The sequence below is a fragment of the Pteronotus mesoamericanus genome, unplaced genomic scaffold, assembly GCF_021234165.1.
Source record: "Pteronotus mesoamericanus isolate MK-2021 breed Mesoamerican mustached bat unplaced genomic scaffold, CSHL_Meso_final scaffold_12, whole genome shotgun sequence".
Lineage (NCBI taxonomy): Eukaryota > Metazoa > Chordata > Mammalia > Chiroptera > Mormoopidae > Pteronotus > Pteronotus mesoamericanus.
The window spans coordinates 7480961-7492565 of record NW_026555303.1 but is presented as its reverse complement, the minus strand read 5'-3'; positions in this window follow the sequence as shown (position 1 = coordinate 7492565).

Genomic DNA, 11605 nt, shown 5'->3' with positions numbered 1-11605 from the left:
AAACGCAAGGCGGGAGAGCGGGACGAGGATTTCGTAGGAAGCGGGTTTCCCCTGGCACACGCGGCCTAGGCTTCCGAGAGGGAAGGGCCGCTCCTGAGCGCCAATGCGGGCTCGCTCAGCATATCTGCGATCAACTCCCGAAGAGGTCGGCACATTGCCCGTAGGAACAACGGTTTGGGCCTTCCAGATTCTGCGGAGAGGGCCCTGTGGCATTTCGTCAGGCAGGCCAGCTGAGCGATGGCGAGCACACTCCCAAAGGAGTCCCCGAAAAGCAGGCTAGGCCTGGCCCATCGAGGGAACCCCAGAGCATCGTGTGAGCGCTGCAGGAGCTGGGAGCAAGGAGAGGGTTTCCTACCATACGGCTGTTCCTCTCACCCAGTGCGAGGGCGATTGGACGTGCCAAGCAGAGCAGCGCCCCTGTTTAACCTGCTTTCGGAGAAAACAAGCAACGGAGAGTCGTTCTCTCCGTCCTTGCCTTCCTCAGAGACGACCTGCCTGCGACAGGATGTAGGACGAGGTCCTCCTTGCATGCTACAGTCCGTGGCTCCGAGAGTGAAAAAGCACCCAAAGGAGCCAGGGCACGGAGTGCCGACTGACTGCCCGCCCCTGCGGACACCTCCTGGGGAAAAAGAGGCTATGACCAGAATCGCGGGCCAGTACAGGAGTTGGGACAAGTCCGTTTCAGCCCTCCGCGACATCCATGGAGATCGCAATGGAAGTGGAGAAGTGGAGCCCAAGGCTGAGCCTTCTGGAAAAGAGGACGGGAACCACCCGCAGGGCCCCCGCCCACTTCCCGCTAGGAGACCATGCAAGCGGAGCGGGCGACGCCGGGCCACTGTACTCCGCTCCCTCGCCGCGCAGGCTCGCCGCGCGGAGCAGCGCACGCCACGTCCGACCCCGCCCAAGGATGCCCGTGTCCGCTGCCTCACGGGAACACGAGTGACCCCGGGGGGAAGGGCAGGAGCAGAGTTCGAGGAGAGGAGTTCCAGCGCACTCGTGCAAGGCTCGGTCGGGCGACTGAGGATCGCGAGCGCCTGTTGCACCGTGTGTCGAATTCCCGGGAGAAACTCCCAACGTGTTCCTTACGTCGTACGGAGTAGGTACGGCGTGCGATTGACCGAGCCCACCAAAGGGCGACGCAAGGGAGACGCGCGAAGGCGTCCCGAGGGACATGACATACGCACAGCCACGAGTTGCCGCCGAGCAGTCCATGTCTCGTTCATCAGGAAAGCACCAGAGGAACCGCGCAGCACAGCAGGAGCCGTGTCCAAGGAGAGGCGTTCGGGACAGGTCGGTTTTCTTCTAGCACACCTTTCCCAACGGGTCAAGGCCACAGCAGGCCCTCTGCCCGCGCTCAGGCGGTCTCGAAAGGGAAGGACACGCGCCTCTGGCTCCTCCCGGCTTTCTCTCTCCAGAAGAGACGAGCCTTGGGGAGGATGGAGGGCAGGCTGCTCCCTCCAGTACACGCTCCCTGACTCCGAGTGTCCAGTGCGACACGGAAAAGAGAGTGCAGTGAGCGCGGAGGGACCGTGGCCCCCGAATGAACTCCCCTGAAAGAGGAGGGCCCCTCAAGAGCAATGGCCACATCGGTGATTCCGCCAGGAGTCGGTTTTCGGCCTCCGGCGCTGCTCGGCACATCACTGGGGAACTGCAGGAACGGAGCACCTTCTGGAGCCTTCTCGCAACGCGGAGGGTTCCCTCCGCACGTTCTCTGTGCGTTGTCTCGCAGGAGGCAAGGGAACGCGATGGGGTGGACGCCTGGACCCGGTCCTCCCTGATGTCTACACCACAGGTTCCAGAGTGCCGGAGCGCATCCTCATGAGACAGTGCCCTGCACACGATGCTCGTCCACCGCCTCATGAAATCAAGAGTGGCCGTTGAGAGAAACGCAAGGCGGGAGAGCGGGACGAGGATTTCGTAGGAAGCGGGTTTCCCCTGGCACACGCGGCCTAGGCTTCCGAGAGGGAAGGGCCGCTCCTGAGCGCCAATGCGGGCTCGCTCAGCATATCTGCGATCAACTCCCGAAGAGGTCGGCACATTGCCCGTAGGAACAACGGTTTGGGCCTTCCAGATTCTGCGGAGAGGGCCCTGTGGCATTTCGTCAGGCAGGCCAGCTGAGCGATGGCGAGCACACTCCCAAAGGAGTCCCCGAAAAGCAGGCTAGGCCTGGCCCATCGAGGGAACCCCAGAGCATCGTGTGAGCGCTGCAGGAGCTGGGAGCAAGGAGAGGGTTTCCTACCATACGGCTGTTCCTCTCACCCAGTGCGAGGGCGATTGGACGTGCCAAGCAGAGCAGCGCCCCTGTTTAACCTGCTTTCGGAGAAAACAAGCAACGGAGAGTCGTTCTCTCCGTCCTTGCCTTCCTCAGAGACGACCTGCCTGCGACAGGATGTAGGACGAGGTCCTCCTTGCATGCTACAGTCCGTGGCTCCGAGAGTGAAAAAGCACCCAAAGGAGCCAGGGCACGGAGTGCCGACTGACTGCCCGCCCCTGCGGACACCTCCTGGGGAAAAAGAGGCTATGACCAGAATCGCGGGCCAGTACAGGAGTTGGGACAAGTCCGTTTCAGCCCTCCGCGACATCCATGGAGATCGCAATGGAAGTGGAGAAGTGGAGCCCAAGGCTGAGCCTTCTGGAAAAGAGGACGGGAACCACCCGCAGGGCCCCCGCCCACTTCCCGCTAGGAGACCATGCAAGCGGAGCGGGCGACGCCGGGCCACTGTACTCCGCTCCCTCGCCGCGCAGGCTCGCCGCGCGGAGCAGCGCACGCCACGTCCGACCCCGCCCAAGGATGCCCGTGTCCGCTGCCTCACGGGAACACGAGTGACCCCGGGGGAAGGGCAGGAGCAGAGTTCGAGGAGAGGAGTTCCAGCGCACTCGTGCAAGGCTCGGTCGGGCGACTGAGGATCGCGAGCGCCTGTTGCACCGTGTGTCGAATTCCCGGGAGAAACTCCCAACGTGTTCCTTACGTCGTACGGAGTAGGTACGGCGTGCGATTGACCGAGCCCACCAAAGGGCGACGCAAGGGAGACGCGCGAAGGCGTCCCGAGGGACATGACATACGCACAGCCACGAGTTGCCGCCGAGCAGTCCATGTCTCGTTCATCAGGAAAGCACCAGAGGAACCGCGCAGCACAGCAGGAGCCGTGTCCAAGGAGGCAGGTCGGTTTTCTTCTAGCACACCTTTCCCAACGGGTCAAGGCCACAGCAGGCCCTCTGCCCGCGCTCAGGCGGTCTCGAAAGGGAAGGACACGCGCCTCTGGCTCCTCCCGGCTTTCTCTCTCCAGAAGAGACGAGCCTTGGGGAGGATGGAGGGCAGGCTGCTCCCTCCAGTACACGCTCCCTGACTCCGAGTGTCCAGTGCGACACGGAAAAGAGAGTGCAGTGAGCGCGGAGGGACCGTGGCCCCCGAATGAACTCCCCTGAAAGAGGAGGGCCCCTCAAGAGCAATGGCCACATCGGTGATTCCGCCAGGAGTCGGTTTTCGGCCTCCGGCGCTGCTCGGCACATCACTGGGGAACTGCAGGAACGGAGCACCTTCTGGAGCCTTCTCGCAACGCGGAGGGTTCCCTCCGCACGTTCTCTGTGCGTTGTCTCGCAGGAGGCAAGGGAACGCGATGGGGTGGACGCCTGGACCCGGTCCTCCCTGATGTCTACACCACAGGTTCCAGAGTGCCGGAGCGCATCCTCATGAGACAGTGCCCTGCACACGATGCTCGTCCACCGCCTCATGAAATCAAGAGTGGCCGTTGAGAGAAACGCAAGGCGGGAGAGCGGGACGAGGATTTCGTAGGAAGCGGGTTTCCCCTGGCACACGCGGCCTAGGCTTCCGAGAGGGAAGGGCCGCTCCTGAGCGCCAATGCGGGCTCGCTCAGCATATCTGCGATCAACTCCCGAAGAGGTCGGCACATTGCCCGTAGGAACAACGGTTTGGGCCTTCCAGATTCTGCGGAGAGGGCCCTGTGGCATTTCGTCAGGCAGGCCAGCTGAGCGATGGCGAGCACACTCCCAAAGGAGTCCCCGAAAAGCAGGCTAGGCCTGGCCCATCGAGGGAACCCCAGAGCATCGTGTGAGCGCTGCAGGAGCTGGGAGCAAGGAGAGGGTTTCCTACCATACGGCTGTTCCTCTCACCCAGTGCGAGGGCGATTGGACGTGCCAAGCAGAGCAGCGCCCCTGTTTAACCTGCTTTCGGAGAAAACAAGCAACGGAGAGTCGTTCTCTCCGTCCTTGCCTTCCTCAGAGACGACCTGCCTGCGACAGGATGTAGGACGAGGTCCTCCTTGCATGCTACAGTCCGTGGCTCCGAGAGTGAAAAAGCACCCAAAGGAGCCAGGGCACGGAGTGCCGACTGACTGCCCGCCCCTGCGGACACCTCCTGGGGAAAAAGAGGCTATGACCAGAATCGCGGGCCAGTACAGGAGTTGGGACAAGTCCGTTTCAGCCCTCCGCGACATCCATGGAGATCGCAATGGAAGTGGAGAAGTGGAGCCCAAGGCTGAGCCTTCTGGAAAAGAGGACGGGAACCACCCGCAGGGCCCCCGCCCACTTCCCGCTAGGAGACCATGCAAGCGGAGCGGGCGACGCCGGGCCACTGTACTCCGCTCCCTCGCCGCGCAGGCTCGCCGCGCGGAGCAGCGCACGCCACGTCCGACCCCGCCCAAGGATGCCCGTGTCCGCTGCCTCACGGGAACACGAGTGACCCCGGGGGGAAGGGCAGGAGCAGAGTTCGAGGAGAGGAGTTCCAGCGCACTCGTGCAAGGCTCGGTCGGGCGACTGAGGATCGCGAGCGCCTGTTGCACCGTGTGTCGAATTCCCGGGAGAAACTCCCAACGTGTTCCTTACGTCGTACGGAGTAGGTACGGCGTGCGATTGACCGAGCCCACCAAAGGGCGACGCAAGGGAGACGCGCGAAGGCGTCCCGAGGGACATGACATACGCACAGCCACGAGTTGCCGCCGAGCAGTCCATGTCTCGTTCATCAGGAAAGCACCAGAGGAACCGCGCAGCACAGCAGGAGCCGTGTCCAAGGACAGGTCGGTTTTCTTCTAGCACACCTTTCCCAACGGGTCAAGGCCACAGCAGGCCCTCTGCCCGCGCTCAGGCGGTCTCGAAAGGGAAGGACACGCGCCTCTGGCTCCTCCCGGCTTTCTCTCTGCAGAGGAGACGAGCCTTGGGGAGGATGGAGGGCAGGCTGCTCCCTCCAGTACGCGCTCCCTGACTCCGAGTGTCCAGTGCGACACGGAAAAGAGAGTGCAGTGAGCGCGGAGGGACCGTGGCCCCCGAATGAACTCCCCTGAAAGAGGAGGGCCCCTCAAGAGCAATGGCCACATCGGTGATTCCGCCAGGAGTCGGTTTTCGGCCTCCGGCGCTGCTCGGCACATCACTGGGGAACTGCAGGAACGGAGCACCTTCTGGAGCCTTCTCGCAACGCGGAGGGTTCCCTCCGCACGTTCTCTGTGCGTTGTCTCGCAGGAGGCAAGGGAACGCGATGGGGTGGACGCCTGGACCCGGTCCTCCCTGATGTCTACACCACAGGTTCCAGAGTGCCGGAGCGCATCCTCATGAGACAGTGCCCTGCACACGATGCTCGTCCACCGCCTCATGAAATCAAGAGTGGCCGTTGAGAGAAACGCAAGGCGGGAGAGCGGGACGAGGATTTCGTAGGAAGCGGGTTTCCCCTGGCACACGCGGCCTAGGCTTCCGAGAGGGAAGGGCCGCTCCTGAGCGCCAATGCGGGCTCGCTCAGCATATCTGCGATCAACTCCCGAAGAGGTCGGCACATTGCCCGTAGGAACAACGGTTTGGGCCTTCCAGATTCTGCGGAGAGGGCCCTGTGGCATTTCGTCAGGCAGGCCAGCTGAGCGATGGCGAGCACACTCCCAAAGGAGTCCCCGAAAAGCAGGCTAGGCCTGGCCCATCGAGGGAACCCCAGAGCATCGTGTGAGCGCTGCAGGAGCTGGGAGCAAGGAGAGGGTTTCCTACCATACGGCTGTTCCTCTCACCCAGTGCGAGGGCGATTGGACGTGCCAAGCAGAGCAGCGCCCCTGTTTAACCTGCTTTCGGAGAAAACAAGCAACGGAGAGTCGTTCTCTCCGTCCTTGCCTTCCTCAGAGACGACCTGCCTGCGACAGGATGTAGGACGAGGTCCTCCTTGCATGCTACAGTCCGTGGCTCCGAGAGTGAAAAAGCACCCAAAGGAGCCAGGGCACGGAGTGCCGACTGACTGCCCGCCCCTGCGGACACCTCCTGGGGAAAAAGAGGCTATGACCAGAATCGCGGGCCAGTACAGGAGTTGGGACAAGTCCGTTTCAGCCCTCCGCGACATCCATGGAGATCGCAATGGAAGTGGAGAAGTGGAGCCCAAGGCTGAGCCTTCTGGAAAAGAGGACGGGAACCACCCGCAGGGCCCCCGCCCACTTCCCGCTAGGAGACCATGCAAGCGGAGCGGGCGACGCCGGGCCACTGTACTCCGCTCCCTCGCCGCGCAGGCTCGCCGCGCGGAGCAGCGCACGCCACGTCCGACCCCGCCCAAGGATGCCCGTGTCCGCTGCCTCACGGGAACACGAGTGACCCCGGGGGAAGGGCAGGAGCAGAGTTCGAGGAGAGGAGTTCCAGCGCACTCGTGCAAGGCTCGGTCGGGCGACTGAGGATCGCGAGCGCCTGTTGCACCGTGTGTCGAATTCCCGGGAGAAACTCCCAACGTGTTCCTTACGTCGTACGGAGTAGGTACGGCGTGCGATTGACCGAGCCCACCAAAGGGCGACGCAAGGGAGACGCGCGAAGGCGTCCCGAGGGACATGACATACGCACAGCCACGAGTTGCCGCCGAGCAGTCCATGTCTCGTTCATCAGGAAAGCACCAGAGGAACCGCGCAGCACAGCAGGAGCCGTGTCCAAGGACAGGTCGGTTTTCTTCTAGCACACCTTTCCCAACGGGTCAAGGCCACAGCAGGCCCTCTGCCCGCGCTCAGGCGGTCTCGAAAGGGAAGGACACGCGCCTCTGGCTCCTCCCGGCTTTCTCTCTCCAGAAGAGACGAGCCTTGGGGAGGATGGAGGGCAGGCTGCTCCCTCCAGTACACGCTCCCTGACTCCGAGTGTCCAGTGCGACACGGAAAAGAGAGTGCAGTGAGCGCGGAGGGACCGTGGCCCCCGAATGAACTCCCCTGAAAGAGGAGGGCCCCTCAAGAGCAATGGCCACATCGGTGATTCCGCCAGGAGTCGGTTTTCGGCCTCCGGCGCTGCTCGGCACATCACTGGGGAACTGCAGGAACGGAGCACCTTCTGGAGCCTTCTCGCAACGCGGAGGGTTCCCTCCGCACGTTCTCTGTGCGTTGTCTCGCAGGAGGCAAGGGAACGCGATGGGGTGGACGCCTGGACCCGGTCCTCCCTGATGTCTACACCACAGGTTCCAGAGTGCCGGAGCGCATCCTCATGAGACAGTGCCCTGCACACGATGCTCGTCCACCGCCTCATGAAATCAAGAGTGGCCGTTGAGAGAAACGCAAGGCGGGAGAGCGGGACGAGGATTTCGTAGGAAGCGGGTTTCCCCTGGCACACGCGGCCTAGGCTTCCGAGAGGGAAGGGCCGCTCCTGAGCGCCAATGCGGGCTCGCTCAGCATATCTGCGATCAACTCCCGAAGAGGTCGGCACATTGCCCGTAGGAACAACGGTTTGGGCCTTCCAGATTCTGCGGAGAGGGCCCTGTGGCATTTCGTCAGGCAGGCCAGCTGAGCGATGGCGAGCACACTCCCAAAGGAGTCCCCGAAAAGCAGGCTAGGCCTGGCCCATCGAGGGAACCCCAGAGCATCGTGTGAGCGCTGCAGGAGCTGGGAGCAAGGAGAGGGTTTCCTACCATACGGCTGTTCCTCTCACCCAGTGCGAGGGCGATTGGACGTGCCAAGCAGAGCAGCGCCCCTGTTTAACCTGCTTTCGGAGAAAACAAGCAACGGAGAGTCGTTCTCTCCGTCCTTGCCTTCCTCAGAGACGACCTGCCTGCGACAGGATGTAGGACGAGGTCCTCCTTGCATGCTACAGTCCGTGGCTCCGAGAGTGAAAAAGCACCCAAAGGAGCCAGGGCACGGAGTGCCGACTGACTGCCCGCCCCTGCGGACACCTCCTGGGGAAAAAGAGGCTATGACCAGAATCGCGGGCCAGTACAGGAGTTGGGACAAGTCCGTTTCAGCCCTCCGCGACATCCATGGAGATCGCAATGGAAGTGGAGAAGTGGAGCCCAAGGCTGAGCCTTCTGGAAAAGAGGACGGGAACCACCCGCAGGGCCCCCGCCCACTTCCCGCTAGGAGACCATGCAAGCGGAGCGGGCGACGCCGGGCCACTGTACTCCGCTCCCTCGCCGCGCAGGCTCGCCGCGCGGAGCAGCGCACGCCACGTCCGACCCCGCCCAAGGATGCCCGTGTCCGCTGCCTCACGGGAACACGAGTGACCCCGGGGGAAGGGCAGGAGCAGAGTTCGAGGAGAGGAGTTCCAGCGCACTCGTGCAAGGCTCGGTCGGGCGACTGAGGATCGCGAGCGCCTGTTGCACCGTGTGTCGAATTCCCGGGAGAAACTCCCAACGTGTTCCTTACGTCGTACGGAGTAGGTACGGCGTGCGATTGACCGAGCCCACCAAAGGGCGACGCAAGGGAGACGCGCGAAGGCGTCCCGAGGGACATGACATACGCACAGCCACGAGTTGCCGCCGAGCAGTCCATGTCTCGTTCATCAGGAAAGCACCAGAGGAACCGCGCAGCACAGCAGGAGCCGTGTCCAAGGAGAGGCGTTCGGGACAGGTCGGTTTTCTTCTAGCACACCTTTCCCAACGGGTCAAGGCCACAGCAGGCCCTCTGCCCGCGCTCAGGCGGTCTCGAAAGGGAAGGACACGCGCCTCTGGCTCCTCCCGGCTTTCTCTCCCCAGAAGAGACGAGCCTTGGGGAGGATGGAGGGCAGGCTGCTCCCTCCAGTACACGCTCCCTGACTCCGAGTGTCCAGTGCGACACGGAAAAGAGAGTGCAGTGAGCGCGGAGGGACCGTGGCCCCCGAATGAACTCCCCTGAAAGAGGAGGGCCCCTCAAGAGCAATGGCCACATCGGTGATTCCGCCAGGAGTCGGTTTTCGGCCTCCGGCGCTGCTCGGCACATCACTGGGGAACTGCAGGAACGGAGCACCTTCTGGAGCCTTCTCGCAACGCGGAGGGTTCCCTCCGCACGTTCTCTGTGCGTTGTCTCGCAGGAGGCAAGGGAACGCGATGGGGTGGACGCCTGGACCCGGTCCTCCCTGATGTCTACACCACAGGTTCCAGAGTGCCGGAGCGCATCCTCATGAGACAGTGCCCTGCACACGATGCTCGTCCACCGCCTCATGAAATCAAGAGTGGCCGTTGAGAGAAACGCAAGGCGGGAGAGCGGGACGAGGATTTCGTAGGAAGCGGGTTTTCCCCTGGCACACGCGGCCTAGGCTTCCGAGAGGGAAGGGCCGCTCCTGAGCGCCAATGCGGGCTCGCTCAGCATATCTGCGATCAACTCCCGAAGAGGTCGGCACATTGCCCGTAGGAACAACGGTTTGGGCCTTCCAGATTCTGCGGAGAGGGCCCTGTGGCATTTCGTCAGGCAGGCCAGCTGAGCGATGGCGAGCACACTCCCAAAGGAGTCCCCGAAAAGCAGGCTAGGCCTGGCCCATCGAGGGAACCCCAGAGCATCGTGTGAGCGCTGCAGGAGCTGGGAGCAAGGAGAGGGTTTCCTACCATACGGCTGTTCCTCTCACCCAGTGCGAGGGCGATTGGACGTGCCAAGCAGAGCAGCGCCCCTGTTTAACCTGCTTTCGGAGAAAACAAGCAACGGAGAGTCGTTCTCTCCGTCCTTGCCTTCCTCAGAGACGACCTGCCTGCGACAGGATGTAGGACGAGGTCCTCCTTGCATGCTACAGTCCGTGGCTCCGAGAGTGAAAAAGCACCCAAAGGAGCCAGGGCACGGAGTGCCGACTGACTGCCCGCCCCTGCGGACACCTCCTGGGGAAAAAGAGGCTATGACCAGAATCGCGGGCCAGTACAGGAGTTGGGACAAGTCCGTTTCAGCCCTCCGCGACATCCATGGAGATCGCAATGGAAGTGGAGAAGTGGAGCCCAAGGCTGAGCCTTCTGGAAAAGAGGACGGGAACCACCCGCAGGGCCCCCGCCCACTTCCCGCTAGGAGACCATGCAAGCGGAGCGGGCGACGCCGGGCCACTGTACTCCGCTCCCTCGCCGCGCAGGCTCGCCGCGCGGAGCAGCGCACGCCACGTCCGACCCCGCCCAAGGATGCCCGTGTCCGCTGCCTCACGGGAACACGAGTGACCCCGGGGGGAAGGGCAGGAGCAGAGTTCGAGGAGAGGAGTTCCAGCGCACTCGTGCAAGGCTCGGTCGGGCGACTGAGGATCGCGAGCGCCTGTTGCACCGTGTGTCGAATTCCCGGGAGAAACTCCCAACGTGTTCCTTACGTCGTACGGAGTAGGTACGGCGTGCGATTGACCGAGCCCACCAAAGGGCGACGCAAGGGAGACGCGCGAAGGCGTCCCGAGGGACATGACATACGCACAGCCACGAGTTGCCGCCGAGCAGTCCATGTCTCGTTCATCAGGAAAGCACCAGAGGAACCGCGCAGCACAGCAGGAGCCGTGTCCAAGGAGCAGGTCGGTTTTCTTCTAGCACACCTTTCCCAACGGGTCAAGGCCACAGCAGGCCCTCTGCCCGCGCTCAGGCGGTCTCGAAAGGGAAGGACACGCGCCTCTGGCTCCTCCCGGCTTTCTCTCCCCAGAAGAGACGAGCCTTGGGGAGGATGGAGGGCAGGCTGCTCCCTCCAGTACACGCTCCCTGACTCCGAGTGTCCAGTGCGACACGGAAAAGAGAGTGCAGTGAGCGCGGAGGGACCGTGGCCCCCGAATGAACTCCCCTGAAAGAGGAGGGCCCCTCAAGAGCAATGGCCACATCGGTGATTCCGCCAGGAGTCGGTTTTCGGCCTCCGGCGCTGCTCGGCACATCACTGGGGAACTGCAGGAACGGAGCACCTTCTGGAGCCTTCTCGCAACGCGGAGGGTTCCCTCCGCACGTTCTCTGTGCGTTGTCTCGCAGGAGGCAAGGGAACGCGATGGGGTGGACGCCTGGACCCGGTCCTCCCTGATGTCTACACCACAGGTTCCAGAGTGCCGGAGCGCATCCTCATGAGACAGTGCCCTGCACACGATGCTCGTCCACCGCCTCATGAAATCAAGAGTGGCCGTTGAGAGAAACGCAAGGCGGGAGAGCGGGACGAGGATTTCGTAGGAAGCGGGTTTCCCCTGGCACACGCGGCCTAGGCTTCCGAGAGGGAAGGGCCGCTCCTGAGCGCCAATGCGGGCTCGCTCAGCATATCTGCGATCAACTCCCGAAGAGGTCGGCACATTGCCCGTAGGAACAACGGTTTGGGCCTTCCAGATTCTGCGGAGAGGGCCCTGTGGCATTTCGTCAGGCAGGCCAGCTGAGCGATGGCGAGCACACTCCCAAAGGAGTCCCCGAAAAGCAGGCTAGGCCTGGCCCATCGAGGGAACCCCAGAGCATCGTGTGAGCGCTGCAGGAGCTGGGAGCAAGGAGAGGGTTTCC